This window comes from Halichoeres trimaculatus, unplaced genomic scaffold (assembly GCF_033239565.1).
Source record: "Halichoeres trimaculatus isolate MK-OKI-2021-1 unplaced genomic scaffold, fHalTri1.1 fHalTri1_scaffold_8, whole genome shotgun sequence".
Lineage (NCBI taxonomy): Eukaryota > Metazoa > Chordata > Actinopteri > Labriformes > Labridae > Halichoeres > Halichoeres trimaculatus.
The window spans coordinates 6,500,886-6,516,121 of NW_027437186.1; the positions used below are offsets into that span (position 1 = coordinate 6,500,886).

Here is a 15,236-nt window from a genome sequence, read left to right on the forward strand (position 1 = left end):
TCAGTTCAACCCAAAGTTCACAGGTCTGACAGAAGTTTTTAAGTGAAAGATCCTTCTGTTTAAATCTGAATGATGACATCCTAACCATCAACCGCTCTACATGACGATGAATATTTCCAGCAAACACATTCAAGTCTGGTGTGTGAGACTCATTATAGTTCAGGGGCCTTGTGCAGCACCATATCAGTAAATGACGACCAAAATATCACAGATCTGAATGTTCCCCTTTGTTTCAGTGCAAAAAAATTAAGTGCATTCTGAATAAGTTCACGTTTAACCCTTTATGAGCCACCACACCAAGTCAGAGCATATCTTTACATTTTCGCATGCTGTAATGTCATTTTGTGTATGATACTTTAGCTAAACATCAATTAAGCCCTCATATCCCCGGGTTTAATAAAATTTATAGAATTGTCTCCAGACAAACAAAATAAATTAAATACTTAATTGTGCAATAAATCATTAAAAAAAAATCTAACATAATTTTATAGATACAGAAATGTCATGGCTGTATTCCTTAAAAAAGTAAATGTAAAAAACATAGTGACGTGTAACAGCTGCGGTCTGGATCATAATGTTTTTGTTGTTTACACTTTATCGTGGATTTCTGCAAACACATAAGAGAAAGGACACAGCGCTCTGAGACATGGTGAAAGGCAATATGAAAGTCTAACTCCACAGATTTTACATGCAAAAAGAATGATCCATCCATCTTACCCAGTTTTGAATCTACATTACCATAACCCTAACCCTAACCCTAACCCATGCCTAAACCAAACCATTCAGGGCCCCATGCCTAAATCTAACCTGTGGGGCCTCATGCCTAACCCTTATTAAGCAGTTATATAGTCTTATAAACAAATAATTATATGAATAAGCATCTTATAAGTACTTACAAAGGTCTTATTAATGCTTATTACAGGATCTTAATATAAAGCGATACCCAAATGGAAGAGGGAACTATGAAGGAAGAAGGTGAAGTTCTCCCCCTGCTTTAAATGCTGATATATACACATAATAATCTATTCAGTTGTGTCTTCAACTCTTTTCTGCTGAAGCTGCTCATTTCTGTCATTTTCACACTGCTCATGAAGTCATCCCACAGGCCAGACTGGACCCTCCAGGAGGCTGTGTTTTACATTTGACACATCTGCATTAAAGTAAAAAAAAACATGAATATGTTGGTACCACTTTAACCTGTGATCAAACTATTTTACCCTGAATCTAGATTTTAAAAAAGAGTCATTCGTGTTAACAGTACACACTTCCAACTCACAATATCTACCAAACAGCTGGAAACTGGACACGTTCGTACCTCTCAGATTCACGTTTCACTGAATAAAAGATGACTTACTAAAATACACTGTTACGCCCTACAGCTGGAATAAAGAATCTTCTACCTCTTCTCGTGAAATGATTGTGACAGTGTGATTTATCCTTTACAAAGTAATCAATCAAGTGATCAATCTCCTCCAAACATATCACAGTCAGTGCGATTACATGCACGCAGCAGTCCGACTAATGTCATAGCTCAATTGAAAAGTTACAGCTGAGGAAAATAATTTATTCCCACTTTCTGGGAAACAGAGTTAAACCATGTGTGACAAACAGAGCGTCAGTTTGCTGAACTGCTGACTGAACTGAAACACTTTACGAGGCTTTTGTTCAGTTTCTTTACCTGAATGTGAGTCTGTCCATTCTTAAACTGCATGTGTCCTTTTTTGAACACTTTTATAAATTTACCATTCTAAAATATAAGACAAGATTAGGAATGGGTACCTTTCACATTTGAAACGATATGGTACCGATTCCAGGTAACTGGCAATCGGTATTGGTACTCAACACTGGTACCAATTTTCGGTACTTTTGTGAGTTTATGTGGTAAAAAATATCAATTTGATTAATAAAAAAAATGTAAATTCTTTTTAATTTAACATATTTATTCCTCAGTATATAACCTTGTAATGCTGTGTTCATGTCCAGTATAGAAAATCGCCTACTCTTCCACTCCCTCACAGTCACAAGGATGCATTGAGGTACCTGAATATGGTACTTTCTGATTTTATAAATCGGTACCTTTATGTACCTATAAAAGTACCTTATTCGGTACCCATCCCTTGATAAAATACATTATACCCATTGGGAAAAATGTTTATAATGGCAGCTCAAAGCCAGAAAGACAAATATGCTGCAAAAAAAAAAAAAAACCAACTCAGGTTTCATCTTTTTTTCTACTGAAACTGTCTTACTAGACCTGATGTGAGCCACAGTCACCTAACAAGTCCAAAAAAATGTGTTGCCAAAAAATATAAAAAGCCTAAAATGATGCCTGAATTTCTTGTAATAAGAAACAAAAATCAGAAAATGGAAGTAAACTGTATGTTCCTGCATTCTTGAAATAAAAACCCCTGTCTTAATTCATGAAACTTAATGAGAACATTTTTTGAACCATATGCAGGTTTTTGTTTCTTATTACAAAAAATTCAGGCGTCATTTTTTATTTTTCTTGTATCATCTTAAAATCAGACATTTTTCAGGGCTTGTCAGTGAATCTAGCTTGTGTTATGTCTAATAACACAACTTTATATGAAATGAGAAAAGTCAAACCCTGAGTTTTTACGGTAATTAACTTCCAAAGTTGAAACAGAATACAACAGAGTATGAAAGATATGATAAGAAAATTTAACATGTAGAATCTGGCAAATAAAGACGCATCTTGGCTACTTGTTACCTATGCATAGAAACATTATATGGATTAATTGATGGACACTCCGAGGAAAGGATATTCAAAATGGACCTAAGGGCTTTATCAGGAGGAAGCATTTCACTGCGCCACACATCTTCAGACAAGTATGAAGTTGCATTGATGGACGCTTTAAAAAGATTTGAAATTAAAAACAGACTCTGAGTGAATCAGAATTTTTCCCTCAAACCTTTTGGAGGTCACAGTCCTCACTCACTTGTCCATAGTTCTGGTGTGAGCCCGTGAAAGGAGGCCTCTGTGACAAGTGTTTATGTTGTCGGGGTCAGCGAGGAGCGCGACTGACAGGTTTTAAATTGGGATCCACTAGAGGCAGAGCTTCAGTGATCACAGAGCTTTCTCCTGCTGGAAATGTGGTGGGAGTGACGCTCATTAGGATAATGTGCTGTATGAGTGACACCGTCCACAGTACACATCACACACTCACATGCTGTTAGGGCTCCACGCTGCCTGGACCAATGCACATGTACAAACTGACGCTTTCAGTGCATACGTTTCACTGAATGCTTCATAAATAAAGGCAGACCTGACTCATGGTGGTTGTCAGAAAAGAAAAACACTGAATGAATCCTGATGTTCAGATACAGAGTTTCATCACATCCTCTTAAAAAGATGTTCTAATGTCACGTCTTGTCCAACCAGCATTTAAAAATAAAGAGTTTCAATTTACTAAAGCAGAAAGAAAAGAAAATATAACCCTGCTAATGTTTCTCTGTCCTGCTCTATTTATGGCTCAATAAGCTTTAGCTTTTCAATTCCTAACCCATTAATCCTCTCAGTCCTTGTGATAACTGATTCAATTTCACTGCTGAGCTGTTGTTTAGGTACAACAGCTGATTAGAGTCAAATCAAAGAGAGAAAAGATTGGTGATTTGGGGAATCAAGCTGTTACATTTTCTTTTTTTTTTGGAACTTTATGAGTTTATTCATTAAATTTGAGAGATACAAATGTTACACTACCAGAGAAAAGAAGTCACACACTTGTGACAATAAAGCTGTGACACTAAAAGAGGATGTGTTGTAAATTCATGAGTTTATGGGAAAAAAATGATGACAGTAAAATAAAAAAATTTAAAAAAAGTAAAGTAGAAGTTTAATTAAATTGAAAATTGATATGACTTAAGTCTAAACAGAAGAGTCAAGAGACAAGTGCTAACACTGTTTCAGAATAAAGCTTTAAAGTAAAAAAGCATATTTTTAAAAACCAATAAATTTTATCAGAATGAAATAATTATAAAGTCCAAAAAGGACAGAAAGTCACAACTCATGAAGAGTTTTTTTGAATTCAGGTTTACAACCACAAAACTGATATTTGTGATTAAATACGACAAGAAACAAAAACTGTATGTTTAAGAAAAAAATCACATAAGAGGAGGCCGTAAGATAAAATATTATATGAGAAAAAAAAAAAAAAATCAGAGAGTTGAGCTACAAAATTTTGGAGGAAAAAAACCCCAAAAGATTTGTAATAACAGATATTGGAAAAAAAGGCACAAATCTATTAGATTATGCAACAATTTCCAGACATATATCAATAAATTGATTTTAATTAACCTCTTAAGACCTGAGCTTTTGTCTGGTGTGCAATTCTTAATTCACCTTGCTATTTGGAATAAGTAAGGCCTAATAAGTATAATAACTAAACTTGGTCATTGATCGGGAAGTTTGATTATTTGTGTAATAAGTTCTCTATGAGTTGTTTGTTAGTAGTGTTATTGTGCTTAAATACTTTGTTTTGTTTTGTTTTTTCACAAAAATGGGTGTAATGTTGTGATTTCACTAAAAGATGATGTGGGCATTGTCCCTAAATGTGGCTGATGGGTCAAAGTTTAAGAAAATGAAGTACCATGGGTCTGAAATGCAGAAATGTAATGTCCACATGTGAGGTTAAGTCAGGACACAAAGAGAGAAAACTATTAAACTTTACGAATTTGAAGTAAACAAATAAAAATAAAAAATTTGAATATATGAGAATACATATATGAGACATTTAGGGGAAAGAAATGAAAAGTACAGAAAAAAGTTGTAAATGTATGGGAAAAAAAGTTATTCACAAAGAAAAAAATTACAGAAAGTAAGCTCTAAATTCAAAAACAAGTTGTAATTCCCAAAACAAAAAATGCTGTCAATCTAAGAAAGTAAGAATTAAGTCACAATGTAAAAACACAAAGTTTTAGTTTATGAGCAGAAAATATGATTCTATCTTCTCTACCTGTTGACTAACAACATGGATCATACTGTGGAGTAAAAATCATCAGCTCAGGACAAACAGCAGTTTGACCTCGTCTTTTGAACATTTGATTCAGAATCCTGAGTCTGCGGTGCAGACGGGATAAAGACAGAGTGTCCAGTTAGTTTTGAAAACTTTTCTAAAATATAATAAATATACAAAATGCTGCACGTTTCTTTTGACAGATTACTGAGATGGGTAGGCCGGGAATGGACCACAGTTGTTAAAAAAAAAAAGAAAGGCTCGGTAAGAAGAATGAATGAACATCATCTGGGTCACTATGTTACAGTGAATCCTTTCATTAAACTGAAAATCTACCAAACAAGTTTGCATGATTTTTATAACATTTTGTTTGGCAGGCTGGACTCGATGAAGACAAAAAGACGTGGACTGTTGTTTGTACATCTGTGTTTGTGTCATGGAAGGCAGAGTGAGTCCTGTGATGCAAACACTCAAAAACACTCTTCCCTTGTAAACCAAGGACCTGAGAACACCTGTATGAGGCCGGCATGTAATGAGAGGTCTTTATGCTGTGTGTGTGTGTGTGTGTGTGTGTGTGTGTGTGTGTGTGTGTGTGTGTGTGTGTGTGTGTGTGTGTGTGTGTGTGTGTGTGTGTGTGTGTGTGTGTGTGTGTGTATGTGTGTATGTGTGTGTGTGTGTGTGTGTGCTAGAGATTTGTCTCTGTGCATGTTTGTGTGTGCTCTAAGTGTCGGACATCTCTGAGGTGTGTCTTCAGAGAATGTCTGCCTGTAATACGTGTCTACATGCACTATCTGTGTGCAAGGAATGTAAGGTGTGTGTGTGAGTGTGAGTGTGTGTGTGTAATGAGGGGGTTCAGAGGGAGCTGTGATTATTCTCGCCTCCTGTGGTGTGGGTCCTCTGGCTCTGTGGGCCCCAGGGAAAGCGCCCTGTATTTAGCGTGTGGGAACGCACATTCTGCCCCCTTATCGCTGCATTGTTGCAGCCTCCATCTTTTCTTCTCTTTTTTTAACTAATTGAATTCTTGACTCCTGAGCCACAGGGACGGCTCGGGAGAGACCAAAGAGAAAGACATGAATTTCAGGCTTTTTCTTGCGGTTGAGTGGGGCAGAGCAGTGGGGGTGAAATTGGAGTGTGTGAGGTTGGGTGGTGGAGGTGGTGGTGGGGGGTGCAGTCAGAGAGGGCTGGCTTTGGCTGGCTGGGTGGCTGCTTTGGCGTCGCCCTGTACTTTGATACTGGAGGTCAAAGGTCGTCCTCCCCCAGCGATGGTGAGAAGTGGCGAATTGGGGACGGTTTATCCAACAATCATTTTCTCCTTTTGGACATTTTCAAAAGCGCTTTTGGCCCCTGCAACATCTTTGTAGTTGTGGTTGAGGAATTCTAGACAAAACAATTGTAGCCCCCTCTCTGTTCTCACCTCTCTTCAGGGTAGCTTCTCCCTTCACTGGCTTCTGCCCAGCCCCCCTTCTATACACGAGTGGTCAGTGTAGCGTATGCCAAACCCCACCCCAGATACTTGTCAGGATACCCACCTAGTCTGGCAGGAAACTGGTACAGAGCTACGAGCAGAAGTACACAGGCTAATTCCTGCACATTTCCTTTTTACAGCAAAGCTCAAGTGCCCAACTCTATTACACGGAAAAAATGATCTCTAAAAATGTGTTTCCATCTTTTTCTAGTGAAAAAACTGTCCAAATAAGAGCCAGAAAAGTCCAGAAAAAAAATCTTATTTCAAGATATTCTATGAAAAAACCCATCTGAATTCTGTAAAGAGTAAGGAAATCTGCCAAGGTAAAAAAAAAAAAAAAAAGTCCTTTTTAGTTTCTTGAAATCAGAATTACTTCTTAACAGAAAAAAACTAAAAGTTAAAATCTAATTTGCGTGACCACAATGGCGTTTTTTTTCTCTTTACAAGAAACTCAGGCATCATTTTTATCTTTGAATATCTCAAAAGAAAATATTTTTCTGGGCTTGTCCAGTGAATTTAGCTCATATTAAGTTTAGAAAGAAAATTATGACTTTTAAAAAAAAAATTCTCAGGGTTCATTTTGCAGTGGAGAAACATGATTTTCACAACACATTAAATCTATTATATTTTTTCATACATCAGTTTCTGGATCACAAATCACCCCACATTTTGTACCTTCCTCTATTTTACTGTTAAAAAAAGTATTTCTATTCTGTTTGAAAAAAGGTTATCTTTTATCTTTTTAAAAAGTTTGGACTCTACATATCTGATACATATTAATTCTAATACTTTATAAATCTTTCAAATTCATTATTAAACTAAAAAAAAGAGCAAAGACAAAGATTACTGTATCTCATGCTGAAAGTCAAAGATGTTATTTTATGTTGGATAAATGCTCTTTTGAATTTGACACCATTGGTGTCTGCTGGTTTAGAGGCATGTTCACCACAAGTTTGCCAACCCTCCCGATATTCCCGGGAGAGTCCTGAATTTCAGTTCCCCTCCTGAAAATCTCCCTGGCCCACAATTCTCACGAATTTCTCCCGATTTCCACCCGGACAACGATATTGCTACACCATCCTTCTCTTCTGACTGGACGCCGTTTCTGGCCGGACATTAATAATGGTTACACCTCGGCTCAAAGTCAAGTGCGGCAAACAGAACAGAAGAAGAAGAAGCAGAAGAAGAAATGCGTAAGAAGAGAAAGTACTCGTGTAAATTCCAGAATGAGTGGAAAAGAGAATTCCCGTTTATCTGGGACAGCGCGAAGGGGACGGGATATGCTACGTGCACATTTATTTCTAGCATACATTGCATAGATTGGTGGTTAATCTATGCAATGTATGCCTTTTTTGTTTGTGTTTTTTTTTATTGAGCATACATTGCATAGATTAACCACCAATCTATGCAATGTATGCCATTTTTTTTGTTTAACTTATTTATTTATTTAAGACATTTTTTTTTATTTACCATCTTTTGCATGGGTACTGTGGACAGCTATTAAATTTGCTATGTGACTTTACTTTGTTACTGTGGACTGTTATTTTCTTTGTCCAATAAATGAACTCTGTAAAATTCAAGTATTGCATTGTTCTTGTTTTGTTTGTTTATGACACCCCCCACTCTTGAAAATCTCCCTAATTCTGAGGTCTCAAGGGGCAAGTATGGTTCACCATCGTGTGTCATTACCTCTTCTTTTAACAACGTAAGCCCAGGAAACCACTCTCTGGAGTTTGGAAAAGGAAATGCTGTCCCATTCTTATCTGATAGAGACTTTTAGTAGCTCAACAGTTCAGATAATAACTTTTTTAGGGGAGTTCTTATGTAATTTAGCAAGACAACTTAAAACCATGCATTACATCGACTCCAGGTGCTAAACTGGCTTACCTGAAGTCCTGACTTGTCACAATTAAAAACGTTTGGATCATGAAATTATGGCACCTTCAGAGACATGTAAGCTGTTCATGGACACATAGACGTCTCCACATTATCAGGGATGCTGTTAACACATTGGATGTTTCCTCTCCTCTTTCACCATGATTTTCATCAAAGAGACAAATTTTAATTCATGAGACTATATGACAGTCATTCACTTCACCTCAGTCCAACTTAAACAGACTTTGGTATTTCTAGATCGATTGTTGTTTTTGGTTTCCTCTTTACATGGCTAAAAACTTTTTGCTGATTATCTTTGCGTTCAGTGATTCATTTAATCAATAACTGATCAAATTGATTGATCTGAACGTTTGCAATGTCGGAGGTGTGTCTATATTCAGTCTCTTGCCCACCTGATGTCCCGCCCAAATGAAGGTCTGTTTGGTTTGGTGTCACATGAGTAACAGATGATTGAGACTTAAGTCTGGGTGCTAATGACGTACACAGACAGGAGCCTCAGGTTGAGTTGACTGCTCTGACCGTAAAGGTAAAGCAGCAGGTATTTCCTGAATTAAAAAAACATTTCAAGACTCCGCACTAAAGTTACAGCAATGCCACAAACAAGTGAGCTGTTTCTATGACAACACACCTTCCCAGTTTCCCAGTTACACCACAGGAAATGTCCCAGTAATTCATCCCGTGCAGCGTCCTGACCAAGCAAAAAAAGCTAAAAATGAAAAGTTACAATGCAAAAGTTCATTTTGAGTCTTTGGATATCATTGAAGATTGAAAAAAAGAGAAGCAGTTTAAACATCACAGATTAGGACTGACAATCAGAAACTCAGGCGAATGATGGAAAGCTTAATTCAGAGCCTTCCTCACATCAGCAACAGATAACTCTGGACTGAACAAGCACTGCCTTGTCCAAGAAACCCTATCAGCCGTGACTGAGTGTGAGAGCTGACCTGCTGCAGCACATTTAGAGCTGCCCGGCCCACACTCCAGCCTGTTGAGTCTTGTTAACATGAGAACAGGGTCTGCAGGAAACACACCTCAGTCAACAACCGGCTAACCACCTGCCCCACTGCCTGGACCTGCACACGCCAGGTTTACAACCGTGCAGAGGAAGATGGGAGACGGGGAAGAAACAAGAAGGAGGAAAGGGAAAAAATCAGGGGCCTTCATACTCCAAAATCAATTGATGAACTAACAAATGATCAACCCACACAACGATTTATAAATGATGCTGTCACTTAGAATGGCTAGTTTTGGTTCAGCTGCAGCAAAAAAACAAGAGACAAGCTCTGGTCCTTGTTACAGCGTGAATAGCTTCTTTCTTCAACAGCACACACTGTACAGGGTGATTTTTTTTTATATAAAACTCAGTAGTTTAAAAGATATTAAAGTGATACTCTGGGATGGAACAAGTTGGGTCCTATCACAAGGTTTAGGGTAGAAATTACCCATACAGCAGTGATTTTGTGCAGCAGAAGCCCAGAGCGCTCGCACCAAACACCCCCTCCCTGCTCGTCAGACGGTTTCCTCTGCGCTCAAACGGGGCCATATTTTACTTGACCAAAAACACAAATAAACGGACTCCCACCGAAAAAATCTGATATCGGTCTGCATTCACGCTTTATATAGAGAATTTTCAGCGTGTTATTTTCACACAAAAACACAGCTAAATAAGGCTCTAGTTCTCATCGTGTCTCTTCCTCCTGGCAGACTACCTGCGTTTGTTTATATCTGGCATCCTGCACGCGCGGACTAATACACTAAGCAGCGAGCGCCTCGTAACCAGCTGTGGCTCTGCAGCGGAGGTAGCGCCGTTTTACGACACGATGAGAACTAGAGCCTTATTTAGCGGTGTTTTTGTGTGAAAGTAACGAGCTGAAAATTCTCTAAATAAAGCGTGAATGCAGACTGATATCAGATTTTTTTCGGTGGGAGTCCGTTTATTTGTGTTTTTGGTCAAGTAAAAAATGGCCCCGTCTGAGTGCAGAGGAAACCGTCTGACGAGCAGGGAGGGGGTGTTTAGTGCGAGTGCTCTGGGCTTCTGCTGCACAAAAACACTGCTGTAGGGGTAATTTCTACCCTAAACCTTGTGATAGGAACCAACTTGTTCCATCCCGGAGTATCACTTTAAGATCACAAGTTTTGCACTGCAGCTGCCCTGGAAGGTCTTGAAGTCCAACCCCTCCAAGGTGTCATGAACCAGTTTGTGTAAAGACCTCATCATTTTAGCTAGTCTCATCAAGAGCTTGTGAAGATCTCATGAAGATGTCATGTAGATCTCAGGGTATCTTTTTAGAAATATGAAATCTGTGAAATCTTATGTTTACATTTTTGAAATTCTGCATGCTTAGAAGAAACATCCAGCATTGTTACTTTGTATCCATGTTGAAATATAGGAAAAGCACAATGCCCTCTCTTATTTCACCTTGTAAGGTTCAAATTTAATTTGTCAAAGAAAATAAGACAGAAATTTATTTATCAATCTATCAATCTGACATTTCAAATCTGAATATTTAATTTAAAAAAAGAACTGACCTGATTATTTCAAGCATGAGTAAAGTTTCTTAACTTTGTGGTACAGCAGACACTAAATAAGTGTCCACGCAGGGAGAAATCAGACAGAAGAACAATGATGTGACTCTGTATCACTCCTGCAACCTCCTGTAGTGCCTCATTTTATTTTCATGACCCTTTCCAAAATGAGCTCTGAGAGTGAATACACTGGAAAAGGAATACAGCGGGAGAAGCAATCTAAAAGCAAAGAACCAAAAGACAAAGGTGCGAGGCCACAGGAGGGATCAATACATTTTCCACCGAGGGAGCGAATGTGGACAGATGTAGCAGCCCTGAACTGACCTTGGCATTTAACTGCAGCCACAATAATCCTCAGTAGGGATGGAAACAGACGTGGGATGGTGAGATTATCAGCTCAACACAAATTAGTTACCCTTGAATTTGTTGACAATACTGTCTTTGTCACCAGTTGTTGGATAAACATTAAAAGAAGACAGAGAAATCGTCATGGTGATGACACAAGCGGCCATGCTGCTGTTTTGGAGCGATGCTGAGAAACAGAACAGGGTTCGATGGTACTGAGATCATGGTATCAGAGGGCTGATAGCAAAGACGAAGACACAGCAAAGCACTGCAGGGTAGAGAGCGTCAGTGCTTTGTGTCATTCCCAGAAGTACCAGTGCCCTCCGGTGCTGCCACAGACATGGAAGTTTTCCACAGTTGCAGTGTGAGCCCTGAGTGTTCAGGGGGCAGAGTGGGAGGAGAGAGGGAGCTTTGAACTTGATTTGTGTAGAATTAATCCTCATAGATTGGTTACAGTCAAAGTAATGATCAGTTATACACTGCTCAAAAAAATAAAGGAAACACTTAAACAACAGTGTAACTCCAAGTCAATCACACTCTGTGAAATCAAACTGTTCACTTAGAAAGTAACACTGATTGACAATCAGTTTTACATGTTGTAGTGCAAATGCAGTAAACAGGTGGAAGTTATAGGCAATTAGCAAGACACCCCCAATAAAGGAGTGGTTCTGCAGGTGGTGACCACAGACCACTTCTCAGTTCCTGAGCTTTCTGGATGATGTTTTGGTCACTTTTGAACTCTGGCGGTGCTTTCACTCTAGTGGTAGCATGAGACGGAGTCTACAACCCACACAAGTGGCCCAGGTAGTTCAGCTCATCCAGGATGGCACATCAATGCTAGCTGTGGTAAGAAGGTTTGCTGTTTCTGTCAGCGTAGTGTCCAGAGCATGGAGGCGCTACCAGGAGACAGGCCAGTACATCAGGAGACGTAGAGGAGGCCGTAGGAGGGCAACGAGCCAGCAGCAGGACCACTACCTCTTCCTTTGTGCAAAGAGGAACAGGAGGAGCACTGTCAGAGCCCTGCAAAATGACCTCCAGCAGGACACAAATGTGCATGTGTCTGCTCAAAGGGTCAGAAACAGACTCCATGAGGGTGGTATGAGGGCTGACGTCCACAGGTGGAGGTTGTGCTTACAGTCCAGCACCGTGCAGAACACCAAGATTGGCAAATTCTCCACTGGTGCCCTGAGCTCTTCACAGATGAAAGCAGGTTCACACTGAGCACATGTGACAGACGTGACAGAGTCTGGAGATGCCGTGGAGAACGTTCTGCTGCCTGCAACATCCTCCGGCATGACCGCTCTGACAGTGGGTTAGCAATGGTGTGGGGTGGCATTTCTTTGGGGGGCGCACAGAGGTGCTCTCCAGAGGTATCCTGACTGCCATTAGGTACCAAGATGAGATCCTCAGACCCCTTGTGAGACCATATGCTGGTGCTGTTGGCCCTGGGTTTCTCCTAATGCAAGACAATGCTAGAGTTCATGTGACTGGAGTGTGTCAGCAGTTCCTGTAAGATGAAGGTATTGATGCTATGGACTGGCCCGTCCGTTCCCCAGACCTGAATCCAACTGAACACATCTTTGACATCATGTCTGGCTTCATCCACCAACACCACGCTGCACCACAGACTGTCAGGGAGTTGGTGGGTGCTTTAGTCCAGGTCTGGGAGGAGATCCCTCAGGAGACCATCCTCCACCTCATCAGGAGCATGCCCAGGTGTTGTAGGGAGGTCATACAGGCACGTGGAGGCCACACACACTACTGAGCCTCATTTTGAATTGTTTTGGGGACATTACATTTGTTGATAATTTTTGTGTGACTTTGTTGTCAGCACATTCAACTTTGTAAAGAACAAAGTATTTAATAAGAATATTTCATTCATTCAGATCTAGGATGTGTTATTTTAGTGTTCCCTTTATTTTTTTGAGCAGTGTAGAAATAAAAACAAATATTACTACTACATTCTCTTAGGAGGGTTTTAGTCCACTCTTACTGTTTTTATTTAATGCATGTCAGTGGTAGATCTTTCATCCTTGGTAAAACAGCTTATGATACTTTGTTTTTGCCCATCCACTTAAAGGTAGATGACTTCTGCTTGAAAAGTTAAGGTGAGGAAAGTCTATTGTCTTTCTCATAAGTTCCAGGAGTGTTTTTGGTGTGTCGGTCAGAAATGGGTTTAATAGGTTTATCAGTGAGTTGACACCTGGTTCTCAGAGGAGTTTTAATTAACCAGGCCGCTGGTCAGTGAGAGGTAGGGAGCAGGTTTCCATTATGAGGGGGCGGCGTGCTGAAGCATGGTCTGCTATTTCAGCCAGCAAATTGGAGAATTAATGATGTGGATAATCTGTCTGTTCCCCTCAGATCTGAGAGACGCTCCCAGGCCTGGATCAGGCAAACAAGGCCACCATGCATGTACTACGTTGATAAACTGGATTTCTCATTTACTTATGCACAGTTTCAAGCCAATATGGGGACGTTTTATCAGTTCACAATTATTTACAGAGCCGAGGATCAGACCTGTGAGAGCAGAGGGATTAGATTTTAAAGATTAAAATTAGGTTAGAAGTAAACTTAAGGAAGGAAAAACTCTGAATATCTTGAAGATCTACAACGGGGTATGAATACTGATGAAGACCTGATGCAGAAATGAAGATACTGTGACCATAAGAGGATACATGAAAATTAGAGATGATGGTGCAAAAACTGATACCCTCCAGTTTCTGTTCCTTAAAATGAGGATGAGACTAAAAATGATGTTTTTGCTTCAAATATTTTTTTTTAAGTGACTGTACGGTTGTTTTATGGGATTATAAATTTTTAAATGTGTGGTGAGGAAATCTCCAGTTTTGTACTGAAAGCTGCCATCAGAGTTGTTGACAAAACAAGCGTGAAATCATTCACTCAGCTGCTGTGGTTATATCTTCCTTTATGACATTTTAGTTCTTTAGATGAACAGATGATTAAAAACTATAGAGCACATCACACACTAACCAATTCTTTGGCAGAGCATCATGTTCTTTTAACTCAATAGTCAAAATCTCTGGTTGTAAAATGTTACTTTGGTGTAAATAAACAGGGGGACAAACAGGAGGCCTCTTACTTGCCGAAAAAAAAAAACACAAAAAAGAAAAACTATTATGGAAAAAGTCATGGTGACGTCAGGAATGTGGGCTGTACGCATTACAGCCATTTGGAGGTGAGTAAAATTGCCACAAATGGGGCCTGAGAGCCAGTTCAGGCAGACAACTCGAGCTGCACTGCTATGCACATACCACGTATCTCACACGTCATAACCATCTTGCTATCACGTACTCTGCCTCTCGATTGGGCAGCTTGGGTCTATTTAAACCGGGAATCTCCCATCTCTCTCTGCCTGTCAATGCCTTGGCTGCCCTGCGTTTGTAATGCTGCATGTTCTTTTGCCCACCACCACCACCCCAACATAGATCAGGGGGATTGTGTTCAGTATGTTTTGCTCATCACTCCACAATGTTGCAGTGTAAACTTATTATGAGGAGTGATGAGGCCAGAGCCTGGATGCCAAACATAAAATATATTTGCTGCTAAATAAACAATTCAAGCGTGAGTTGTCTGACTGAAGTATCACAGACAGATTTCTTATTTCCTCTTCGGTCAGTCAGCTGAGTCAGCTTGCGTCTTAATTGGCTTTGCCCTGGTACATGTGACATTACACGCTGAACCTGCTCAGCTCCTCTCTGAGCGCTCCAGACAATACGGGATTTTTAGTCGCAAATATTAAACATGTTCATTTTCTATGATCTCTTCTGAGGTCTTCTGAGCAGATCAGACTGGAGAAAATCGCTCTTAACACACCCCAAACCACAGGAAAATCCCACATGTAGTCGTATGCAAACGTCAGACAATCGGCCTTTGATGGCTTTGATCGTGAGGAAGAGATGGGGACAAAAATCAGCCTGATTATCCTGTAGTGTGTACCCTCAACACAGAAGAGTTTCATAGATCTTTCCTATGGATCAGCACTTTGTCACTTATATCTGATTTAACTTTTT

The 15,236-nt window shown here is 39.7% G+C and overlaps 1 protein-coding gene across 1 annotated transcript in view; it reads right to left on the minus strand.

Annotated features, from left to right (window-relative positions):
* fbxw4 (F-box and WD repeat domain containing 4) overlaps positions 1 to 15,236 on the minus strand; it is a 50,343-nt gene that overhangs the window by 28,605 nt on the left and 6,502 nt on the right. The window lies entirely within an intron of this gene.